This window comes from Kogia breviceps, chromosome 4, assembly GCF_026419965.1.
Source record: "Kogia breviceps isolate mKogBre1 chromosome 4, mKogBre1 haplotype 1, whole genome shotgun sequence".
In the NCBI taxonomy this organism is placed as follows: domain Eukaryota; kingdom Metazoa; phylum Chordata; class Mammalia; order Artiodactyla; family Physeteridae; genus Kogia; species Kogia breviceps.
In genome coordinates, this window is record NC_081313.1 from 120,449,489 (window position 1) to 120,471,693 (window position 22,205).

The window sequence follows — 22,205 nt, forward strand, 5'->3', positions numbered from 1 at the left end:
CATCTATCACGTGTGCCATATAGGCCTGATCAACATGGTACCTTCCTCAACTTGGTACCTTCCTCTGGAGTGTTTTGAAACAGGCTGAGACTCCACTTTCCATTTATAGGTTTGTGGAGGAGGAAAATATTATGTAAATCAGTGCAGTGTAAAGAAATAACCTGAGCACTGGCCTTGGAGTCAGAGACAGAAAAGGTGTAGGTTTTCACAAAGGCATTCTTTAAAAACAAAACAAAAAATAAATTGGACTTAAAATGTCCATGGCGCAGTCTGGGTTGGAAAACATGAAAGTCAGGGGAGATAAAGTTTTTCCTTGGCTCTTCCTACTTTGGCTGCCTGAGCTATTCTCCTGGGTTTTTTTTTGTCATCATTGCACACAGAGCATTCATCTGTTCCAATCTGACCTTCTTGTTCTCTTAACTGGCAAGGCAGGGACAGAGGCAGAAGAACCAAAGGCCGTGATTCTCAAAATTAAGCATATATAGCAATCACCTGGGGAACTTGTTGCGGCTGTAGCGTCTTTGACCTTAGCTTCAGAGATTTCTAGTGGGCCTGGAATCTGCATAGTTTACCAGCACCCACAGGCGTTTTTGATGTTGGTGGTACTTGAGTACACTTGCAGAAAACCCATTTGCTTTACAACAGTCCTCAAACTTTACTGTACCCACAAATCTCTGTTAAAATGCAGAGTCTGCTTAAGTAGATCTGGGGTGCGGTCTGAGAGTCTGTATTTCTCGTAAGCTCTTGGGGGATGCTGGTCCAGGAACTGCTCTTTGAGTAGCAAGGGTTTAGGGATCTGACGTAGCAATGAGTCATACTGACTGGGTTCAAAACTCAGCTCTGCACTTGACTAGCTGTGGGTCTGGAAAAGTTACTTAAGCTCTCTGTGCCTCAGTTATTTCATCCTCGAACGGACCACATTGTCGGTACTCACTCCTTATGACTGTAGTGAGGTTTCAATGAGATAAAAAATGTAAAGCTACTAGTTTATAGGGAGGCCTAACAAACGTTAGCTATTATTGTCATTTGGGGATATTATGCTTTGAGTTTTGTTTGACATATACATTCGTCAGTAAGGGCACTTACAGAATTGCAAACTGGTGGCTTGTCTGGGTCACTTGAATTCCAAGCCCCTCTCTCCCAGCCCCTCTTCCTTACGTTCCCCACAAGGAGCACATCCTGAACATGCCCAGGTGGCCATTCCTTCCTCTGAAACCAGAGGTTCCTGAAGGATAGCTAATTAACTGGCAATCTTGGTTGGAGGAGGAGATAAAGAGATAGTACCAAGTTTTCAAGCTGTGCCCAGGCTAACAGATTACAACCTCCTTAAAGAGGTACCATATCTTCCTGGAAAACCAAACTCCAGAATTTTCCACTTAATGCACCTTTTGCAATCACAGGCTCCCAAGAACTCAGTTCTCTTCTGCCACCGCCAGGAGCAATTTCCCTCAGAAATCAGTAAAAATGACTGAGTTCCAGGTTGGCCAGCTGAGAGAAATCCAGACAGCAGCTCATTGGCCACCACAAGTAAGGGTGGTGAACAAGGGACCAAGTTCACTTCTTGGTTCTACTTCCTTGCATAATGTTGAGACCATGTGTCTGCCTCCTTCAGCCTCCGTCTGTAGGAGAGTGACTGCAATGGTTAAACCACAGCCAAGCTGAGTCTTATCTCTTCATTTGAATTGATGATTCTTGCACCTCAGTCTGCTGAAGCATCTTCTGGGAACAATTTTAAAGCATTTTTAAAGCTTGTAGATAACCAGACCACACTTCTCAAGATGCAGATTCAGTAGGACTGAAATGAGCGTTGATGTCTGTGTTTTTACACTGACACGCCAGGTAATTCTGAAGCAGGTGGTCCCTTCTTTGAGAAATAAAGCTTTTTAAAAGTAAGGAATGATGCTTAGATATGGTGCTGGTTTAACAGGAACAGCTGCCTGAAAGTTGGTTAGTGTGAAGTGATCTAATTGTGGTCTTTTGAATGACCCCATAGAAGCTACCGTTCACTGAGTGGGCAGGGACCAAGTGTTAACTATTCCTATTTATTATCCTTAACACCATCTTGTTATTATGACTCATCCTCACAGAGCAGAATAAAGTCATGACTCAGAGAGATTAAGAACCTCGCCCAAAGTTTTACCATGAGTTAGTGTCCATAGTGGACCCTGTCCCATGTCTATTGGACCCTGAGTCAGTCTTTTCTATTATGCTGAGCATCTCACACTTTAGCATACATTAGAATCCCCTGGAGGGCCTGTTAAAACAGATTGTTGGGCCCCACCCCCAGAATTTCTAATTCCGTATGTCTGGGGTGGGACCTGAGAATCTTCATTTCTATCAAGCTCCCAGCTGCTGCTGCTGATGGTGGACTTTGAGAACTACGGCACTAGAGTCAGCTGTGGGGTCTTTTTCTAGAAGTCTGATGCTGTGTGTCTTGAGCAGTCCTAGCTACTCACCCAGGATAATTCAGAAAAGCTTTCTTTTTTCTTCCCCTGTTGCTTAGCCAATAAGTACATGACAAATGGCCAATAAAGTCACTGTTAAGCCAGTCTTTAGGGATTTCAGGTGTTACTTCTTGGGGCGGGGGTTGAAGTTGTAATACATCATCCTCTCAGAAAGGACAGTGGTTCCTTTGTGGTGGGTCTTTCCTAAGAATTCTTCTGCTCTTTTATTTCTTGCTTGAAAACTGCTGAACTGTGTTTCTATTCCAACTAAGCAATGGTCAGTGAAATGCCATCCTAATCACTTCTGTCCCACCAGGTACTAAGGAAATCATCCAGTCCCTGCATCTCCTTCCTCTCAGTTTGGTGATGGAATTCCAACTGGGGTCTGGATAGGCCTTCCCTTTATGTTGATGGCCATGTGGTTCTCTTCCTGGGACTTCTGGGGTTCACTCACCCACAAGGCCTTCACCCTAACCAAGAGCACAGGTGTCTTTGTAAGGAGGGTACATTTCGTCTGCACCTCCTTTTGTTCTTCCACAAAAATTGCATGTATGGCTTGCTAAGCTATCCCTACAGCAAGGTAAGGGAATACCAGGCAGGGTCAAACAAGCAGGATGACCCTGTGAAGTTTCTAAAGGGTGCGATGGCAGTTCTCTTGGGACACCTAAGTTGGCAAGCTCAGAGTCAAAAGTCTCCAGCGACTCTGTCTGTTTTCTCCTGGTGCTTTGTGCACATTGTACAGATCTCTGACTCCCGCAAAAAAGCCACATTTCTGAGGTCCCTTCTTTTGTAGGATTCAAACTGCAGTTTGATTTGATGGATCTCATAACAGCAGTTCAGCTGGCCTTCCGGATGACTCCCCTCCAAGTCAAGCGTCTATCAGCCTGGCTCCTGCTTGGGCAATGACTGGTGGAGAAGAAGACCTGGGTGCCAGACCCCCTGTGCCACTTACAAAAGCCGTGTGACTTGACCACTCTGAAGTCAGCATTTCCAATTGTCAACAGAGATATTTCTACCTACTGCCCTCGATGGAATGGGTTGAGAGGATGGAATGGGATTTTTTTCCCCAAGTGCTTGGAATGTTTAGACCCTCAGAAAATATAAGTAGAATCTGAGCCCCACTAGGCACCTAAGTCCAATGCTCTAATCTTTTTCTCTGGGGAAAAACAACATGTGAAATGATCACAAAGTCTGACCTGGGATTCAGCAAAGTTCAGAGGGCACATCGGTGGAGGCAGTTAAGGCTGTAGGCTAATAACTGTGGCATGAGTCAAGTCCTTGCTTGCCATGCATTAGTGGTGTGACCTGGAGAAGGTGACTCACGGTTTTCGATTTTCAGGTTTGTTTTTTATTGTTACAGAGTTGTAAACATGAAATAATTGTGCATGAAACTTTTAGTAAATACATATTAAACACTCAATAGATGGTAGTTATTTTTACTGTGAGCTATTTTCATATGTATTTATATTCCATATATCTATTTCATGTATGTATAATTACATTTTGCATGTAATTTCAGGGAGTTCATGGATTTCTTTGAAGCCTATCTATGCATATATGGACACTTGGGGCCATATAATTATATATGATATAAAGTGTATGATGTTATTGATTCGCCATCCAGTGAGTTGGGCTTTGCAGTACATATTTTTCCTGTATTCTCAGATGATGGGTGTATATGGACTTTCAAATGTACTTCTGTGACCAACTGAATGTGAAACCCTGATGTAGCCCAGAAGCCCTCTGAATCTGGCAAATCTGGTCAAAATCAGCCTGGACTCCAGTTACGTGGCCTGTGATGGGACAGAACTTCTCCTATGAGTCCTTATGGTGTCACTCTCACCTTTCTCTCTGGTTCCTCTCTGGTCTCTGCTGGCCCCTTGCATACGGTTTCTGTTGTGCTCTGTGACATCCCATACATAGAACTCAGCCCCTTTACTGATTTTTCACGAGAAAGCTACATTGAATACTTTGGGACTCTGGTGAAGGTTCACATTGTGAAGCCTGATTTTTCACCCTATTAGTCGCTCCCTGCCCCCTCCCCTCCTCCTCTCTGGTGCATCAAAAGAACTTCTCCCTTTGCTTCATTCATATGTAGTCCTCAGCCGTATCTAGGCTTGTCAGGGTATCACTTTCTATTCCATCCATTCATCAAGAATGGCTTTTACAAACTAATACCGTTTCTTTCCTGAGAGAATTTTGTGGAAAAGTTTTCTCCCTCTGATTCTGTATGAGTTAATGTCATTTGTTACTGGGCTGTCTTATTCTATGTTCCTAGTGCCTGGGAATTACCCATCGCAGAACAAGATGTTTACCCATTGGATGAGAGAAAGCGGAAGGGAGGGAGAAAGCAAGGAAAAGACAGAAGAGGAAAGAAATCCCCAGACTTGTTCTGGACCCACATCATGATTCCATTAGCCAGCGGAGAGACCACTATCTAAGGTAGTTGTCCCCCTGCTTATTACTGCTGAGTAGGTTTTTGCCCTCTGTTTTTTTCATTCCCAGTATCTCGGTGATTTTTTTCTCAAGTTAATTTCTAGCCTTCCCAATAGAGTTACATGGTAGTTCTTCCATTTTTCCCCCCATAAAGCAAGAGAAGTTCACAAATCACTTCATAATCTCCTCGCAGGTAATTAGTCAACTCAGGGGGCATGCTCAAGAAGCCAGAAGCATGTTGGCTTTAATTTCCCTTTCTGAGATTCTCTTTTCCCTATTAACTTCACCTTTCCTTAGCCAGGGCAAAAATTAATTTATGGGCGGCATTTGTCCCTCCAAAAGTTTTTTTGTTTTTTTCCTAATAGTCATCTCCCTGTAAATTGTAATCCTCCTGGTGTAGCTTTTCCCTTTTCGGAAAGAATATACCTGGAATTGAGTCTGCTTCAATTCAGAATTGAAACAGAAATGTGGGGATCTTTATTTCTTTGGAAGGCCTCCTTGTGGAATTCTGGGAGAGATTAGGGTTGATTCTTACAGACAGGGTTATCCCATTTCGTATTGGGGGTGGTCCAGACTGAGGGAGGGCTGTGAATTAAACAGAGAAAAAGGAAGGCGAGGCTAGAAGAAGCCACGGCAACTTCCTGTTTTTTAGGACGACGGAACTTGATCTCAGCTTCACACAATTACACTCCCTGCTTCAGCCTCAGGTGGCACAGGAAAAGGGAAGGTGGGTCTTTCCCTTGTGAAGCTGGATTGACTCATTCAGAGAGGTAAGCCTGACTTGAGTGACCAGATGGTTAGCCATAATTTAATCACATATACAAGATTTACATCTGCATCCAGCTTGTGTGGTGTGGTGTGGGAGCAGGAGAGACAGTGACTTCTCATTTCTGTATATCAAGTACTTGGGCCAATGCATACTGGAAGTCGGAACTACTCTTGGAGTTGATTTGAACTGGTTAACTGGTTGCTTGAACATATATGGGGCTGAGGATCTCACAGGAGCTCACTAAAGTAAAGAGGAAAGGCTGCCTCCCAAGGTTGAAATATTTGAAAGAGAATCCTCCAAACCTCTGGAAGATATTGGCGGGGAGACTCCTGGTTTAGTTTCTATTTATATCAAACTCTACACCAGATGACAAAGGTTAAGTGGAAAGAAGATTCAGTCCTTGACTTCATAGTCCGGATGGATATTCAGAGAGGTAAATGGATAATTAAAAATACATGATATTCTGTCATACAGAGTGAAGTAAGTCAGAAGGAGAAAAACAAATACCGTATGCTAACACATATATATGGACTCTAAGGAAAAAAAAAATGTCATGAAGAGATTAGTGGTAGGATGGGAATAAAACATAGACCTACTAGAGCATGGACTTGAGGATATGGGAAGGGGGAAGGGTAAGCTGTGACGAAGTGAGAGAGTGGCAGGGACATATATACACTACCAAATGTAAATTAGATAGCTAGTGGGAAGCTACCGCATAGCACAGGGAGATCACCTCTGTGCTTTGTGACCACCTAGAGGGGTGGGATAGGGAAGGTGGGAGGGAGGGTGACGCAAGAGGGAAGAGATATGGGAACATATGTATATGTATAACTGATTCACTTTGTTGTAAAGGAGAAACTAACACACTATTGTAAAACAGTTATACTCCAATAAAGATGTTAAAAAATACATAATAAAATAATATGAATTTCCAGCTGTTGACGAATTAAGAAAAGTTTTCTTAGTGGACTAGCATTAAAATTACACTTGTAAATGTAAACTTGAAAAACACTTATGAGATAATGTTATACTGAAAAGCAAAATAATCATTGTATGTATATATGAAAAAAACTGTATTTTAAAAAAAGTCACTCTTCTAATGAAAACCCTTCAATATTTTCCCACTACCTTCAGGATGAAACTGAACTCCTTCAGGCTGAAGTCCATAAGGCTCGCTGTTACCTGTCCCTGCCGGCCACATCTCCAAAACCCTCTCCCCTTCCGTTTTTCTTCCACCACCTCTCCCCACATCAGACCCACTGCAAACTTCTCCAGAGCCCTGAGAAACAATTCTGTCTCCCCATTAACATTGTTTCAGGGTAAATGTGGAACAATGTTGCACCAAAGAGTCAAATTGTATTTGTATTTTCTCCAATTGTATAAATAATAAAGTCTTCAGGCTTTTTCATTACTTAACCCTGCCTTTGCCTCCTTCATTTACACCACTCTTGATCTAAAACATCCTTAAACTGGAAAAATTTGAGACTAAGTACTTGAAAGAAAATTATCTTCCTTTTTTTCTTGAGCTTTGCTCTATAATGAAATGTCTATCTACAGCTTACATCCAGGTAGAATTAGAAACAGACATGGGTTTTCTCCTTGACTGGCTTCAAGATCAAAGACAAATGGACAAGCTCTGAGGACTGGGGTGAAGTTTGCACACATTTTAATCCACACTCTGCATCGTGAAGCCTTTTGCACAGACAGGTGTGAATGTGGTGAGGGGAACCATACTACAAACAGTAAAGAGAGCAGTGAGGTGATTACTGATCGAGTTGCTAAAATACAGACGTACTTTAAGCTCTAATTGCCACACCAGCTCTCCAGACCCTCTGTGAGCTATAACATGAAGGCATCACCAAGGAACATGCCTCCTATGCCTTTCCTGATCGCCTGAACCCCTAAACCATGCTGCATGAGCAGAGCTGACACTTGACACATCACACTCCTGAACTTCTTAAAGTAACCCTGGAAAAGAATGGTTATACTACTGTCTTTTTTTTTTTTTTTTTTTTTTTTTTTTTTTTGCGGTACGCGGCCCTCTCACTGCTGTGGCCTCTCCTGTTGCAGAGCACAGGCTCCGGACGTGCAGGCTCAGCGGCCATGGCTCACGAGCCCAGCCGCTCCGCAGCACATGGGATCCTCCCAGACCGGGGCACGAACCCGCGTCCCCTGCATCGGCAGGCGGACTCTCAACCACTGCGCCACCAGGGAAGTCCTGTCATTTTTTTTTTTTTCAGATTTTTTGATGTGGACCATTTTTAAAGTCTTTATTGAATTTGTTACAATATTGCTTCTGTTTTATGTTTTTGTTTCTTGGCCCCAGGGCATGTGGGATCTTAGCTCCCTCACCAGGGATCGAACCCTCACCCCCTGCATTGGAAGGCGAAGTCTTAACCACTGGACAGCCAGGGAAGTACCACTGCTGTCATTTTTAACATCAGGAATTCAGTCAAACCACAATGCCCAGTGACGAATCTAGAATGTGAGTCAGGGATGTTGATGTTCTCATCTTTCTGACACTAGCACCAAGCAAAGTATTCAACCTGAAAGAGGTTAATCAATCAGCAAGTCAGCTATATGATTCCCTTTCCAGAAGGAATTTTCTGGACTTTGGAAAGGAGCCTACTTTGATTCAGAATAGAAATGTAAATATGGTGTTCTTGATTTCTTTGGAAGCCCTCTTCATAAGATTCTAGGAGAGATTAGCATTGATCCTTACAGACTGAATGTCAGTGTGGTGCCAGCTAATGGGGTCACCCAAATGGCACTGCAGTGTAACAGTAGGAAGACAATTATACTTTCCCGGATTCCTCTCTGAGTGTCAAGAGTCCACTGTATATATTTGGATGAATATTCTAACGAGCCACTTGAGGATGGAGTGGGTAGGACTCTAAAGGGACATGGGAAGTCACATGATACAATCACCAAATGGCCCTCTAAAAAGTTGGTCCCATTTCTCTGCAGGCCCTCACTTTTTCAGTAGGGAGAGGGCAAGTTTGGGGGCTGGAGTTAAATAGCTCGGAATGTTAGTGGAGAGGTTGAGTGCTGCCACCAAGGTCTTTTTCCCTGCCCAGTCTCTGAGCAGTTTTCCGCCTCTCTGATAAGTAAATGTGGAACAACTATTTGACGGCTATTTAAGTGTACGCTAATGATCAGTTCTTCTGTGGAGCCCACGTGTGTCTCGATGCCATCATGGACCTGGACCGTGATAAGGGGTGCCCTACAAGTGTGCCAGCCAGATGCAAGCAGTGGTTCCCATGCCACTGAAGGAATTACGCTCATTAACTCATTGCCCTCATTTAGAGGGAGGGCAATCAATGAAAAGTTTGAGTTAGAAGAGCCTGAAAGAATTCGGTTTAGGATTTTCAAGTTCCCACCAACAGGAACTGGTTGAAGGGTTTGAGGGGAAGGAAGGGAGAGGGGGGAGAAACCACATTCTCAGAGAACACTGTGAATGTCTTAATAAATAGATAAGAATCTTGTTCACTTGGCATTTTCAATATTAGAACACAAATAGGACCAAAGCAGGGCCTGAGAACTGCATGTTATTCCCTATCAAGAGCAGAGAGATTCTACAAAGCCATGCACCCTCAGACTTCATGATTGGTGTAGGAAAGCATTGAGACTGAGTTGGACAGTGTCACAGAGGAGACTATAAATGATTAAGCTGGTAAACAACAGAGGAGAATCGATTTTCCATCCAGTGCCCTCTACAGTATTGTTTATCTCCAAAATGTTAGAGCTATTTTAATAATAGCTCACTGTCTTATGAATTCCTACTCATCCTTCAAAACCCACTTAGATACCTATATTACTAACCAAGAAAGTGTTCCCTAATCTCTCTGGTCTACATTTTCTGCATGCAGGTATTGTTATTCTTACCACAGTGAATTGTCATGTGTTCATCTACATGTCCTCTACTGGACAGGAGCTACTGGAGTCCAGCCATTGGCTTCAGTTATCTCTGGGTCCTTGTTTTAACCTAGAGTTTGGCTCACTGTAGTGAAGGAAGACACATGGTAAGTACAGTATTTATTCTGCAACTTTTGCTGGCCATGAATAAATATTCAGGTTTTCTTTCTGGATGCAGGTCATGGCTTAGTTACTCTAATCTAATTAAATTATTTCATGGGTGAGATCATTGAAATTAAATAATTCTCCCAAGGTTGTAGGACTTGTTAAATGGCCCAGCCATTTTATTAGTAAGTTTGTGACAAACTCAGTGATTAAAAACTGACCTGCACTGACATTAGGCTATTTATAGTTTTTAATTATCCCATTTACTATGAATAGTCATATATTACATGATACAATATTTGTGCATTTGATTATTGTGTACCGCCTCTTTCTAAAATATGAAATTTCAAAATTATATATTATATCTTGTCCCCGGGATTTCAGATAAGATACTATGAACTTGTACAGTATGATTTCATCAAAAGAACCTGTATCATGTAGTAAGTGTCTTTATATTGTTAGTGTTTATTTCAGCAAAGCAACATCAATCATGTTAAACTGGTGTTAGACATCTGACTTGTGTTGTTTGTGTTATTTTGGTTGCATTTATTTGTCAATGTATTTTGGGTTTAAATGTATTGGAAGCTACATACATTTACTATTAATGTCTAATTTTATGTTTATAATATTTAGGTATATATTTAGGATTATATTTTATAACAAAAGTAATCTAAGTCAATAAAAAATTAAGAAAATCAAGGGAAAAAGTACTTAGCTAAAATTAACTTTAAAACTGCCTTACATAGTCCTGAGGGACAGCATAAATGCTTTTGTGTAGGCTCATATTCATATATATGTATATGTAAATAAATAATGTGTGCTGTAAAAATGATAGGCATTGTATACATTCAGATTAGTCTTCCTCTTCTGTTGACAACCCCACTTCTTTTCCTCTTTTGCCAAAGCCATATCAAGCCCACCCAAGTTAAATAGATTCTAGTGGGTTACTATGAGGCAGTCAGCTAGGAAACCCTGTCTATATCTACAGTCACAGAAATGACTGATTCTTTCACTCAGCTAGTCCTTTGGCTGATCCTACTCCCACCTCACCAGTGACCACATGTATACAGAGGTTTTGGAGAAACTACTACAATCAGCCAGTTGATTTGGAACCACAAAAGTAGAGCCACAAATCAGAACACTTGCGTATTCACTCTCAGCCAGAAGGATGGAAATCTAACAACATTTGTGGGATAGTTTAGGACAGTGGTTGTATATAGGGCCCAGACAGATAAAATAAATAGGTGAGATAGGCAGACAATAAGAAAGAAAACAATGCAAGATGAAGAACGGCAAACTGAAACTATTTTCAGTCTCTGTGAAAATAGGCAAAGGCTGGGACTATAGTAGGGAAATAGGCAGTAATGGGAATTTGTACTTCAACACCAGCTAATTGTTGCCACATTTGGGATTGTAGGCCCAGTGTTGCTATAGCTTTTGTTTTTATTTTTTTTCTCAAGGGGAAAAAAAAAGAAAACCAGAGTTTTATATGAATTCTCCTGCCTTTCCATATTGGCAGATAATTCAATGAAAAAAATAGCATAGATCAAATCAAATACATATGTGGGCCAGATTTGGTCCTTGGACCATCACTTTGCATCCTGTGACTTAGAATCTGACAGCAGTCATTAGCATCCTGAACAAACTTGTCACACATGGCCTCCTATTCCTAACCCTGGATGAAAGGAGACAGAAACTCTTCTCCTGTGGTAAATCATTTTATTTTCATCTGAGGTGATAGCTTTGGCTGTGGCCCAAGGGTTCACTTCTGGAAACCAGAAATCTCTTCCTGCCCTTGTTAATGTTTTTGGCTAGTTGCATTAGAAATTAAACTGGATTGGAGCAAATTTAAATGGATACTCAAGGACCAATTTTAGGGCCTTATAAAACTCCTCCTTTCAAAGTGAATCCTCAACTGAAAATCATCCTCTTTCCATTCCCTTTATCTAGACTTCCCAGAGTTTATATAAGGTGCTGAATGTTCAACACTGCATATTTCATTAGGCCAATAGACCTGCGAAATCAATCTGTTCAGTTAACAAATGACAAATACTTGATGATGGAATGTTTTCCCTCATTTCCTTGAGATCAAAACTGTTTGGCAACATGTTTGCAAAGTTGTTAAAGAAGAGAGTTTTCACATTTGAACCCTAGCTTGTGTTCTGTTCTTTTCTTCTTGCAAAAAATATGCCTTGCATGCCAATAATGTACTGGGGGCTATTTTACAAACTGGGGATACAGCAGAGACTGAAACAAAGCCCCTAAATTCCTGTAAGTACAAATCAAATATGCAATAATACATTTCATGCCATGTCTAATAAATATATTTAAAGCAGAAGTATAAAATATGTGTTATACAGAACCAAATCTAAAATCACAGACTACCCTCTTCTCAAAGGATAGAAGAAACAGTGGTAGCCATCTTGGGAAGAAGAGGAAATAAAGCATAGAGAAGGAAAGAAAAGACAATGAAAAAAGGATAATAGTGAAGATAGTGAAATTAAGACACATACAAAAGCAGATGAGTATAGGCCACTCTCTGGATCAGCTAGCAAAGAGTCTTGGGACTTCATTTATGTATCTCTGGTTCTCAGCTCTATTTCATGAATTAAAAATTGGTAAAAAGAAATGGCTACTTTTGTGAAGTTGAGGCTGCGGTTCACTGTAGCTGCATTAGTAACTGTATTTCCTAGGCAGAGTTTAAAGAAAATCCCTATTGGAATAAATAAGTCAGTAAAAATGTCCAAATAATAATCACAGTTTAATTTTAAGAGGCAATAGGACAGAAAACAAGCCAGTACTGATATAAACAAAGATTAAAGATGGTGCCTGCTTATCGAAATAGCTCAAGCAAAGAAACTCAACAAAGCTGGGTTCTAATGTGTTTTGAGTAACTCTTGATCTGCTTGACTTTACCTTTTATATTACATTTCTGTCCGAATAAAACTCTTGGAAAAAATATCAGTAGATTAGCTGAGATCATCCAAGCAAAATTGTTTTACAAGTCAACTTTCCCTATCTTCTGGTTTTCCCAAGGCAGGTTGTAGCATTTGTATCGATAAACATCAAATTAAACACTTCCTGTGTATTTCTGGAGGCAAAGCCGGAAACTGCCAAAAGCCAATGAGCTAGGAAACCTTATTTTTTAAAAATTGAGAAACATTTCCCCCAGCTTATAAATACATAAATTTGACCATGGATTTTATTAGTCCCCTAAAACTCTGTCTGCTAACAAGGAGAAATAAATGTTAAAAAACAAAAAACAGGGCTTCCCTGGTGGCGCAGTGGTTGAGAATCCGCCTGCCAATGCAGGCGACACGGGTTCGTGCACTGGTCCGGGAAGATCCCACATGCCGCGGAGCGGCTGGGCCCGTGAGCCATGGCCGCGGAGCCTGCGCGTCTGGAGCCTGTGCTCCACAACTGGAGAGGCTACAACAGGAAGAGGCCCGTGTACCGCAAAAAAAACAAAAAAACCCAAACCTTTATCAAGTGTAAGAATTTCTGTTTTTCTGTTTATACATATAATCAAATGAACAGAAACTGAAGGAATTACCCAGATAATCTTATAATATTCACAAATCAATTTCAGTTTATAAATACTTGAGAATGGAGTGCTTTGTATTGTTGGCACAATTCAGGTAATACATCTTTCTTTTTCATGTCATATGTGTGGACCTACTTTATAGATCCTAGAAAAAATAGAATAGGCTTGGGATTCAGGAGAAATGATGACTTCTGAAAATTAAGAAATGGCTTCCTAGTGGTCATTCATTCAGTCATTCAGTGAAATATTTATTGGACACTTACTCTAGGCGGGTGCTATACTCTCAATATTGAAGATAACAGTGATGAATAAAATGGGCATGGTCCTGCCCTCATGAAGCTCATAACCTATGGGGGAGATAGACAGCAAATGGGACAGCACAAAGTGTGATGAGGATTGTGAAGTTCAAGTTCAGCTATAAGGGAAGAGACCCATTCCTGGAGTCAGGGCTATCTGCTTGAAGGAAGTAGCATTTCTGCTGAGAACTGGAGGTTCTATGGAACCTCCAGGAATGAAGGGAGAAGGGAAGAAAGGAGGGAGAGAGTGATGCCATCCTGGATGTTCCTGCCCAGCTCTAAGCTGACTACAGCACATGAGAGAATCAAAGCAAGAAAGATACAAAAGCCATAAAGCCAAGTAAGCCCATGGAATCACGAGCAATAAGGTGGTTGTTCTTGTAAGCCAGTAAATTGGGAGTGTTTATTTTATTTTATTTTATTTTTTTTGCGGTACGCGGGACTCTCACTGTTGTGGCCTCTCCCTTCGCGGAGCACAGGCTCCGGACGCGCGGGCTCAGTGGCCATGGCTCACGGGCCCAGCTGCTTCGCGGCATGTGGGATCTTCCCGGACCGGGGCACAAACCCGTGTCCCCTGCATCGGCAGGCGGACTCTCAACCACTGCGCCACCAGGGAAGCCCTAGGGGTGTTTATTATGCAGCAAAATAAATAAACAAAACACGCTGCCTTCCCTTTCATAAAGAAGAGTGATCTTTCTTTGTGGATCGTGGAGCCGGATGTTGAAGCCTAACCAGGAAACTCAGGGTGTCAGTGTATGTGCCTCCTGGACATCTATTTCATGAGGAGAGAGAGAGTTGGAGAGAACAAGTTTTACTTGTAGGTGCTTGGATACTGGCAAATCCATTGGTGAAGGGAAGGAACCCCGGTGCTTTTTTTTCTAAGGCCTCACAGCATAGGTCTGAGTCCTCACATCTGGGTGCAACCTAGGGCAGGGCTGTGGAGCAGCAGGGACCAGAGGGAATATGGCCACTTTGGGCAGTGTCTGGAAGGTTCTATGGCTTTCGGTGCTCCTGAATGTTGCTCTGTGGGAAGAGGAACAACTTCGGAGAGGAAGAGTTGAGGTATCATGCTCAAGGCAGCCGAAATGGGGAGGAGGCCAGAGTGAAGGATCATGAGTGGGTGTCCCTATGAGTGTGGGCTCCCGGAGGCAGCTGTGGTAGATGGGGCAGGAGGTCAGGGTGCTGTGGTTACAAGTCTGAGAAATGTGAGTCTCTGTGTTCCTGGGCTCTCCATCCCCAGAGCAGCTGTTTGCCTTTCTGTTGCTTTTTTACCTCCTCACTCTTCATTATTCTTCCTTCTAGGAAAAGTAACTATATTTTCTTTATCTTTACAAAAGGGAGAATGACAATATCTACTGTAGGAATTAAGTAAGATGGTGCACGTAAAGCATGTACAGAACTTGGCATATAGTACAGGCTCAATAATCGTTAAATATATTATTAGTCTACTCGGAAAACACTTCTAATCGATTTGAAAGCAATTAGCTAAAAGCTGGCTGTAGTCTGCTTTCAAAGGATAAGGACCATTGGTTAGGCGCAGGATTAATTGATGGAGAAGTGTATTGGTGGGCATATCAATGATTATTCCGTCCTTGTGTAAACCTCCTTAGAAGATGTCTCTGAGAAAGCTAACAGGAGAGACAGAGCACATTAATAGTCAACAAATACTTCCTGAACATCTAACTACGTGCTAAACACTGGAAATACAGTGATGGACAAAACAAACAACATCTTCCTCACAGAACTTGTAAGGAAAGGGGAAAGCAAATAACTAAAGAAATAATTACCCAAATAATTATCAATTGCACAACTGCTAGATACTACAAAACACCCACTGCCTACTTTACCCATTTAGGTACCATTTTGTATCTTCCCAGCAGAACTACTAGCCCAGGAATCAGATTTTGTTTTTCTTAAAAAAAAAAAAACAACTGGGATCCAGGCCACTTATGATCAATATCAAGTAGGCATTTAGTTTCTCTGAGTCTCAGTTTCCTTATAAGTAAAATGGAGATGTTATAATGATTCCAATCTCAAAGGATTATTGGAGGGCTCATTAATTGAGAATGTATGTGAAAGCATCCTCAATGCCTAGCTCATAGTGGGCGCCCAACAAATGTTAAGTTTCCTTTCTTCTACCATTTCAGGCACACATTAAACTTTTGAGTGGGTTACTGTGAGCAATAAAGCTGAAGACAGAGATAAGATGAACAAGCATAATCTACATATGTGAGGTCTGTGTGCTTAATTGAGAGAATTAGGTGCATTAACATTTTTTTTTTTTTTTTTTTTGGTGGTGTTACTGAAACTCCCTCTCCTTTTATATTGTTCTGTATTAATTATATTTTAAGCCAGGCACTGATAAGAACCAAACCCAAACCATTTCTTTTAAGCAGCAGCAGGTTAAAATTTGTCTTAACATCATCCAAGAAAAGGCTATCCCCTAGTGAGGAGGAAGTATTCATGATGTGTATGTATAAGTGTGTGTGGTGAGTAGTGGGGAGCTTGGGGGCAGGGAACGGAAACATTCAGGCGGCAGTTTGATCTCATGGAAGAGCCAAACTGTTTCTTTGTTAAAGAGAAACTCGATGATCATCAAATAATGAAATTGGCAATTTGGGACTTTTTTTCATAACCAGTGGTTTAGTGAGTCAGCATCTTATTGGGAAATGATTTGCTTACCTAATTGTGGAATGGTTCTAGTTGACAATTTCAGGACAAACTGGAAATTTGGTCAATAATGGCAAGGTACTGAATAATGATAGAATATTAGAATTGGAAGGATCCCAAGAAGTCATTTTTTCCAGCTCTTTTTAATACTAGTATTCTTATTTGTAAATATACACACTCACACACACTATTCTAATGTACTTTATTATACTTTACATCAAAGTTATTTTAATAATTTGGATGGCTCTAGGGATCAACTTTTTGATATCTTAAAATATTCCCTTGTTGTTAATTGCAGTAGGCAAGAACAAAAGAGGGGAAAAATCATTTTCTTTAAGTACCTCATTTGCCTCCAGCAATTTCATAGCTTCCATCTTTAACTGAGTGAAATTGGCAACAGAATTCCCTCAAAATGTGTGTTTTTTGTCAATGAGTGTATTGATAGTTACTATAAAGTAGCTATTTTAAGGAAGTTTGCAGACAACTCCATGCTGCAATCATGGACTGTACTCATTTATAGCAGACTAGTATTCAAGATAGTTGGCACAGAAAGGAAGATATGGCTAACACACTGCATTGTTTTTCTCTGGGAAAATAATTTAAGATGATTTTAATAATTGGGCTCATTAATATAGCCTAATATCAAAATAGTCAGTTGTGAAACCAAATAATGTGTGGATTTTATGTTTCTATGTACTTAGGAATATGGATCACAGATGTTGTTTGGAACCAACTGAAACTCAAAGGAGTGTTTTTTAATAGCTAACAGGCTCTAAATATTAGATAAAGTACTTGAGATTTCCTACTCTAATATCACAATATTTAACTAAATTTTTAAATTATTAAAAAAAATAAGTGCTGTGTAGGCTAAACTCAATTTTGCCAGCTGGTGGGATCTCAGATGTTTATAAATTCTCATGTGCAGATTTTCAATCTTCAGAAGAAGACCATTACTTTACCAATTGGCATTTGGAGAGACAGACTTCAAAACAGTAATTTGTTTTATTATTTTATGTTTCCTGCTCTATATCCATGGGTAAACTAAGGCCCAGATTGTTGAGAAAGATTAGTTAGGATTTTTAGTTTACTTTGATAGGACCAAATTTTGGATATTTTACGGCAGTCTTAATTTTTTTAAGTATATTGAATCATATTTCCATAGGGAAAAGTTTTCACTGTAATGCAAATTGAAGAATTCATATTTTCACGGCCATTCAGTCCTTCTTAGAGACTCACTGTTTAATGGATAATAAAATATAATATACTTGTAGCATAAAACAAAACAAAAAGTGAATTTCTTGCATTGAAACATCACCAAAAAAATCCATGACACCAGGCTTGAGAGACTGTGACCTTTTATGCCAAGAAATTGGATTTGGAAACTTCCAACAGCTTGACACTAAGTTGAACCTTCAAACATTCTCAAGGTCTCTTAGGAAACAGCTGCAAAAAATATGTGAGCAGTTGAGTGCCTGAGCATTTGTTAATAACAAACAAATGGGTACATTAGGAAAGGCAAAATAATCTCCCAAGTGCTTCAATATGGAAGGCTCTAAAATTTCTCAAGTAGTTCTTTTTCTTTGTTTGTTAATAATAAGCATTATGGTGTGCCTGATATTATAGCACGTTTTGCCGAAAAGCAGGACTAATTAGTTGATTCTAAAGGTCATTTGGGTGTTTTGAATTTGAAATATTTAAATTTCCGACCACCGTACCAACACACCAGCATGGTTAAAGTAAAGTCTTCCAAATTATAGAAAGATGGTTATATTTTTCTCAGTAGGAAACGCTGCATCATAACTGCTTTAAGTCTCTTGGTACTTCTTAATTAGAAGGGTTTCTGCCAATGTCACTACAGTTGGGATAACTCTATGCTATCACTTTCCAGAAATTAGGGTTTATTTCCCCATAAAGACAGAGCCACTGGGGTTCCCTGTATGGCCATGTAAAAGTGGACCACCTGTTTTAAAGCAGGAGGACATCTTAGGACAAAAATTATATTTGAATTAGGCAAGTTATGTGTCCTCAATTTAATACCAGTTAAATACCAATTAAATACTCTGGTTTTTAGTTCAAACCAGAGATCCCTTGTAGTTTTATGGCCACAGAAGAATGACTTTTCTCTCTGAATTTAGGTCTATGTTTCTTGGGGTGACACCAGTATCTGAGCACTCACTTGGATTCTGCATACAGAATATCTTGCACTGAATTCTCCTTTTTTGGGCACACAATCATACTGTTTAGATGCCAAGTCCCACATCTGCAATGAAAGCCATTTCACTTGGTTGCCCCAAACAACTCTAGGACTTAGCTTCTCTTCATGAGTTATCCTGTCTTTTCATCTGAATCGTTTTCTTCAAGTTTCAAACTTCAATTCGACAAACATTTATTGTGTATCAATCTACACCAGTGACTACATTAGACATATAAAGCTAAATAGAACCCTGCACTCTGTACTTACAGTCCGAGGGGAAATACCATAGATATGAATACCTGCACGACATCATGCATAACTGCTATGATAGCTGATTGAAAGAAGCAAAGTGAAGAACCAGACTTGCATCTTGGGCTCTGTCTCTTACTACCCTTCTGCCTTACACAGGTTATGAAATTTCCCTGAGCTCAGTTACCTCCTCTATAAGACCAGGATAATCTCATCACATGCCTGATAGGATTACTGTGAGGACAAAGGGAGATAATGAAAGGAAGCCTCTTATCATGGTGCTTGGTATGTAGGCATTTGTCATTAATGGTCAACTACTGGCGTTATATTTGTGTAAATACTTGTGATTTACCAAAGTGCGTTTGTGTATTAGGAAATTTTAAAGCTGGTAGGACTGCAGAAATCACGTAGTTCAATAACAGACACCTGTATCAGGGTCCAATGAGGAGACAGAAAACCCACCAGTTATTTGAACAAAAATAATTTAATACGAAGAATTGTTAACCAGGTATAAGGTTGTCAGCGTTGTAACCAAAAATATAAACTTGAAGGTAACAACTGCACAAAGCAGCTATCACCCCCAAGGCTGGAGGAACAAAAGGAAGAGGATGGAATTATTAAAACTGAGGAGCTCGAAGGAGGGGCCCTAGAGCTGAAACCCAGACCTAGTTTCAGAGCCCTCAGTCCTCTCTGAGCTCAGAGGAGAGGAAGCCCCATGGGGCTGGTGTTAGATTCTGAGGAGGAGGTACTGGCTGGCTGGGGCTGGGGCTGACATACTGATGGGGTGCAATGAAGCTGGTTCTATCTAAGTACAAACAGCTGCATGTTGGATTCAGCTACTACTATTGGAAGGCACCACCACCTCTGAGATAGGCAAGAGAATGCTACCTGGCTTCCTAGTTCTGGTTCTTTCAAGAACTGGCTGTATCTTGACCTGAGTTTCAAGTCAACCCCATCCATGCCTTTAATATAAATCCTCCACTCCTATTTAAGCCAACTAGACTCTCTATTACTTGGGGAAAAAGTCTTACCTAAAACAAATATAGTGAATCAGAGAAGCAAAGTAACATCTTGCTTGAATGTGATGTACTTTTTGCCACACCACCAAACTCCACACAACCATGCATCTTAAAACCCCACACTAAATGTTGCACTAAGCTCAGGGAATGGGGTTTTATACAAAGTTTTGCTTGTATAAATTCTGACATGACCCTAGATACTGTCTGTACACTTTACTGGGATTTATTGAAACACATCCATAATTTTGGAACTATTCTCACTGCTTCTTTGAGTGTACCATGCATGTAAAACTATGCAGAATGATCTCAGCAAGTTGCATCCTTTAATTGACAACCTTTAGTTCTGCCTCACCCTTACAAGGCTGACCAAAGGAAATATCTAATTTCTTTTTTTTTTTTGAAATATCTAATTTCTTAAAGAGAATGTCAGCCCTCTCTAAAGTGAGTAGGCTAACAAAATATGTTCGTTTTGCATGCCAAGTTTCGTGGTGTGGTTCATTTCAGTTAACACTTTGGTGCATCTAACGGTCTCAGCGTCATTATTGTCAACTCTCTGTGGTGCCAAAAATGCCTAGAAAAGCCTATTGTAAACACTGTAGTGGTATAAGTCATGAATGTTCATCTGGAAATTGTTTTGAACAGAAAAACACTGGTGTTCCCCTGTCTCATCAAGAACAATTACTTCAGATCTTGTATTAAGCAGGATTTACTGTTCAACACAAAATCCGGCAATAAAAGAGGTAATGGGAAGAGAAACCAGCAAACAATATTAGTGGGGGAAAAAATAAGCAAATTAGCAGCACAGAGTATTAGCTGGACTTCTATTTTCCTTCAGTCAATGCTTTTCTGATAAATACTTGTCTAAATTGTAGGGTAAGCATGGTTGAGGGATGATGGGAGATGTAGAAAAGGAGGTTTAAGCTCAACTGAAATCAAACACTTGATCTGCACACATCAGGATTTGATGACTGATATTTTCACCATCACTTATTGCTCTGTGTGTGTGTGTGTGTGTGCGTGCGTGTGTGTTTCAATTTTGTGCCTCAGCCACATACACCCACTATCAGTTCGGAATATTTTGCAGGCACTTTTGGTTCATGTGGTAGGAAATGCACAGTTCACCATCATATTATGTGTGTGGTGTGGACTCATATCTTACATCTAGGCTCTTCGAGATTTAATCTCACCTGGATATATCCTTGTAAAGTCTTAGTTCATTTGTATAGGCCAAAGTGTTCGTGACCAATTCCTTTTCCTTCTGCGCCCTATTTCGTTTGGCTGTATGACAGCATTTTAAAAAGTATTTAGAGGAAAATGCAGTGATGACAGTAAAAAGCCTTTAGTTGGATATTAAAGGAAGACTCCTGCCATATTGGAAGTTTAAGTTGTATAAGACTAGAAATTGAACAAATAGCATGCCTGGAAGTAAATAATTTGTGCTGTTTGTGTAGGTTTGTACCTGAGCCTGTGAGCTACCAGAACTTCTCTGAGGACTTCACATGTTCCCTTCTGTTTCAACCACCCTAAAAGCCTCAATTCCAGGTGTCGATTTGGTATGTAAACTTAAAGTTAGGTTCTGAGAAGGTGGTTGCTTACAGCTCAGGTTAATGAAGCAGGATTCCTAATTCTCCTTCATAGAGAGATAAAGCTAGGACTTAAGTTATGGGCTGATTCCATTGATTTAGAAAACAATAATGGACCAGACAGAGACACTCAAAATAGAAATCAGTAGCTAATTTCTGTTGAGCATATACAATATGCCAGGCACTACTACAGCTATTTCATATGTATTAGCTCATTTATTCCATTCAAAAACTCTGTGAGGGGGTATTATTATGATGACTTCCTTTGGATGAGGACACTGAGAGTCAGAGAGGTAAGAAAGTTGCCTGAGGTCATGCAATCAGTAAGAACCAGAGACAATTCAAATCAAGGCAGCTGGATCTAAAGCCCACCTTCCTAATCTTGGACTCTACTGCTGCCCAAAGGCCTCTTCAAAGCCCTGGACTATCAATGTGGACTCTTAATTCCTTAGTGCTTAGAAGCCTTCTCCATTCTGCTAGAGCAGATCTGTTAATGCTATTATAGCCCAGTTGTCTCTTACCTTATCGACCTTATTAATTAGATAAATATTACGGTAATTACTTGCTTAATGTGTTTCCCCTGACAGACTATTAGTAGCATTAAGAGGAGAGACCAGATTTGTAAGTTCACTCCTGCATCCCCAGTCCCTAGGTCTAAATCCAACACATTGAAGGCATTCAAGAAATTCTTGTTGAAATTTTAAAAAAAAAGAATGATTGACTATTGTATTAATTATCTAGCACTGCATAAAAAATTACCCTAAACCTTAGTGGCTTTAAACAACAAATACTTATCTTCTCACAGGGTTAGGACTTTGGGAATGGCTTAGCTGGATGCTTCTGGCTCAGGTTCTTTCATAACTTTGCAGGCAAGGTGTCAGGTGGCGCTGCAGTCATATAAGGGCCTGCTGGGGCTGGAGGATCCATTTCCAAGATGGAGTACTCACAGGGTAGCAAGCATCAGTTCCTTGTCTTCATATA

General features: G+C 40.4%; 1 protein-coding gene across 2 annotated transcripts in view; it reads right to left on the minus strand.

Moving 5' to 3' along the window:
• The window catches only part of NR3C1 (nuclear receptor subfamily 3 group C member 1), a 740,177-nt gene that overhangs the window by 476,167 nt on the left and 241,805 nt on the right, over positions 1 to 22,205 (minus strand). The window lies entirely within an intron of this gene.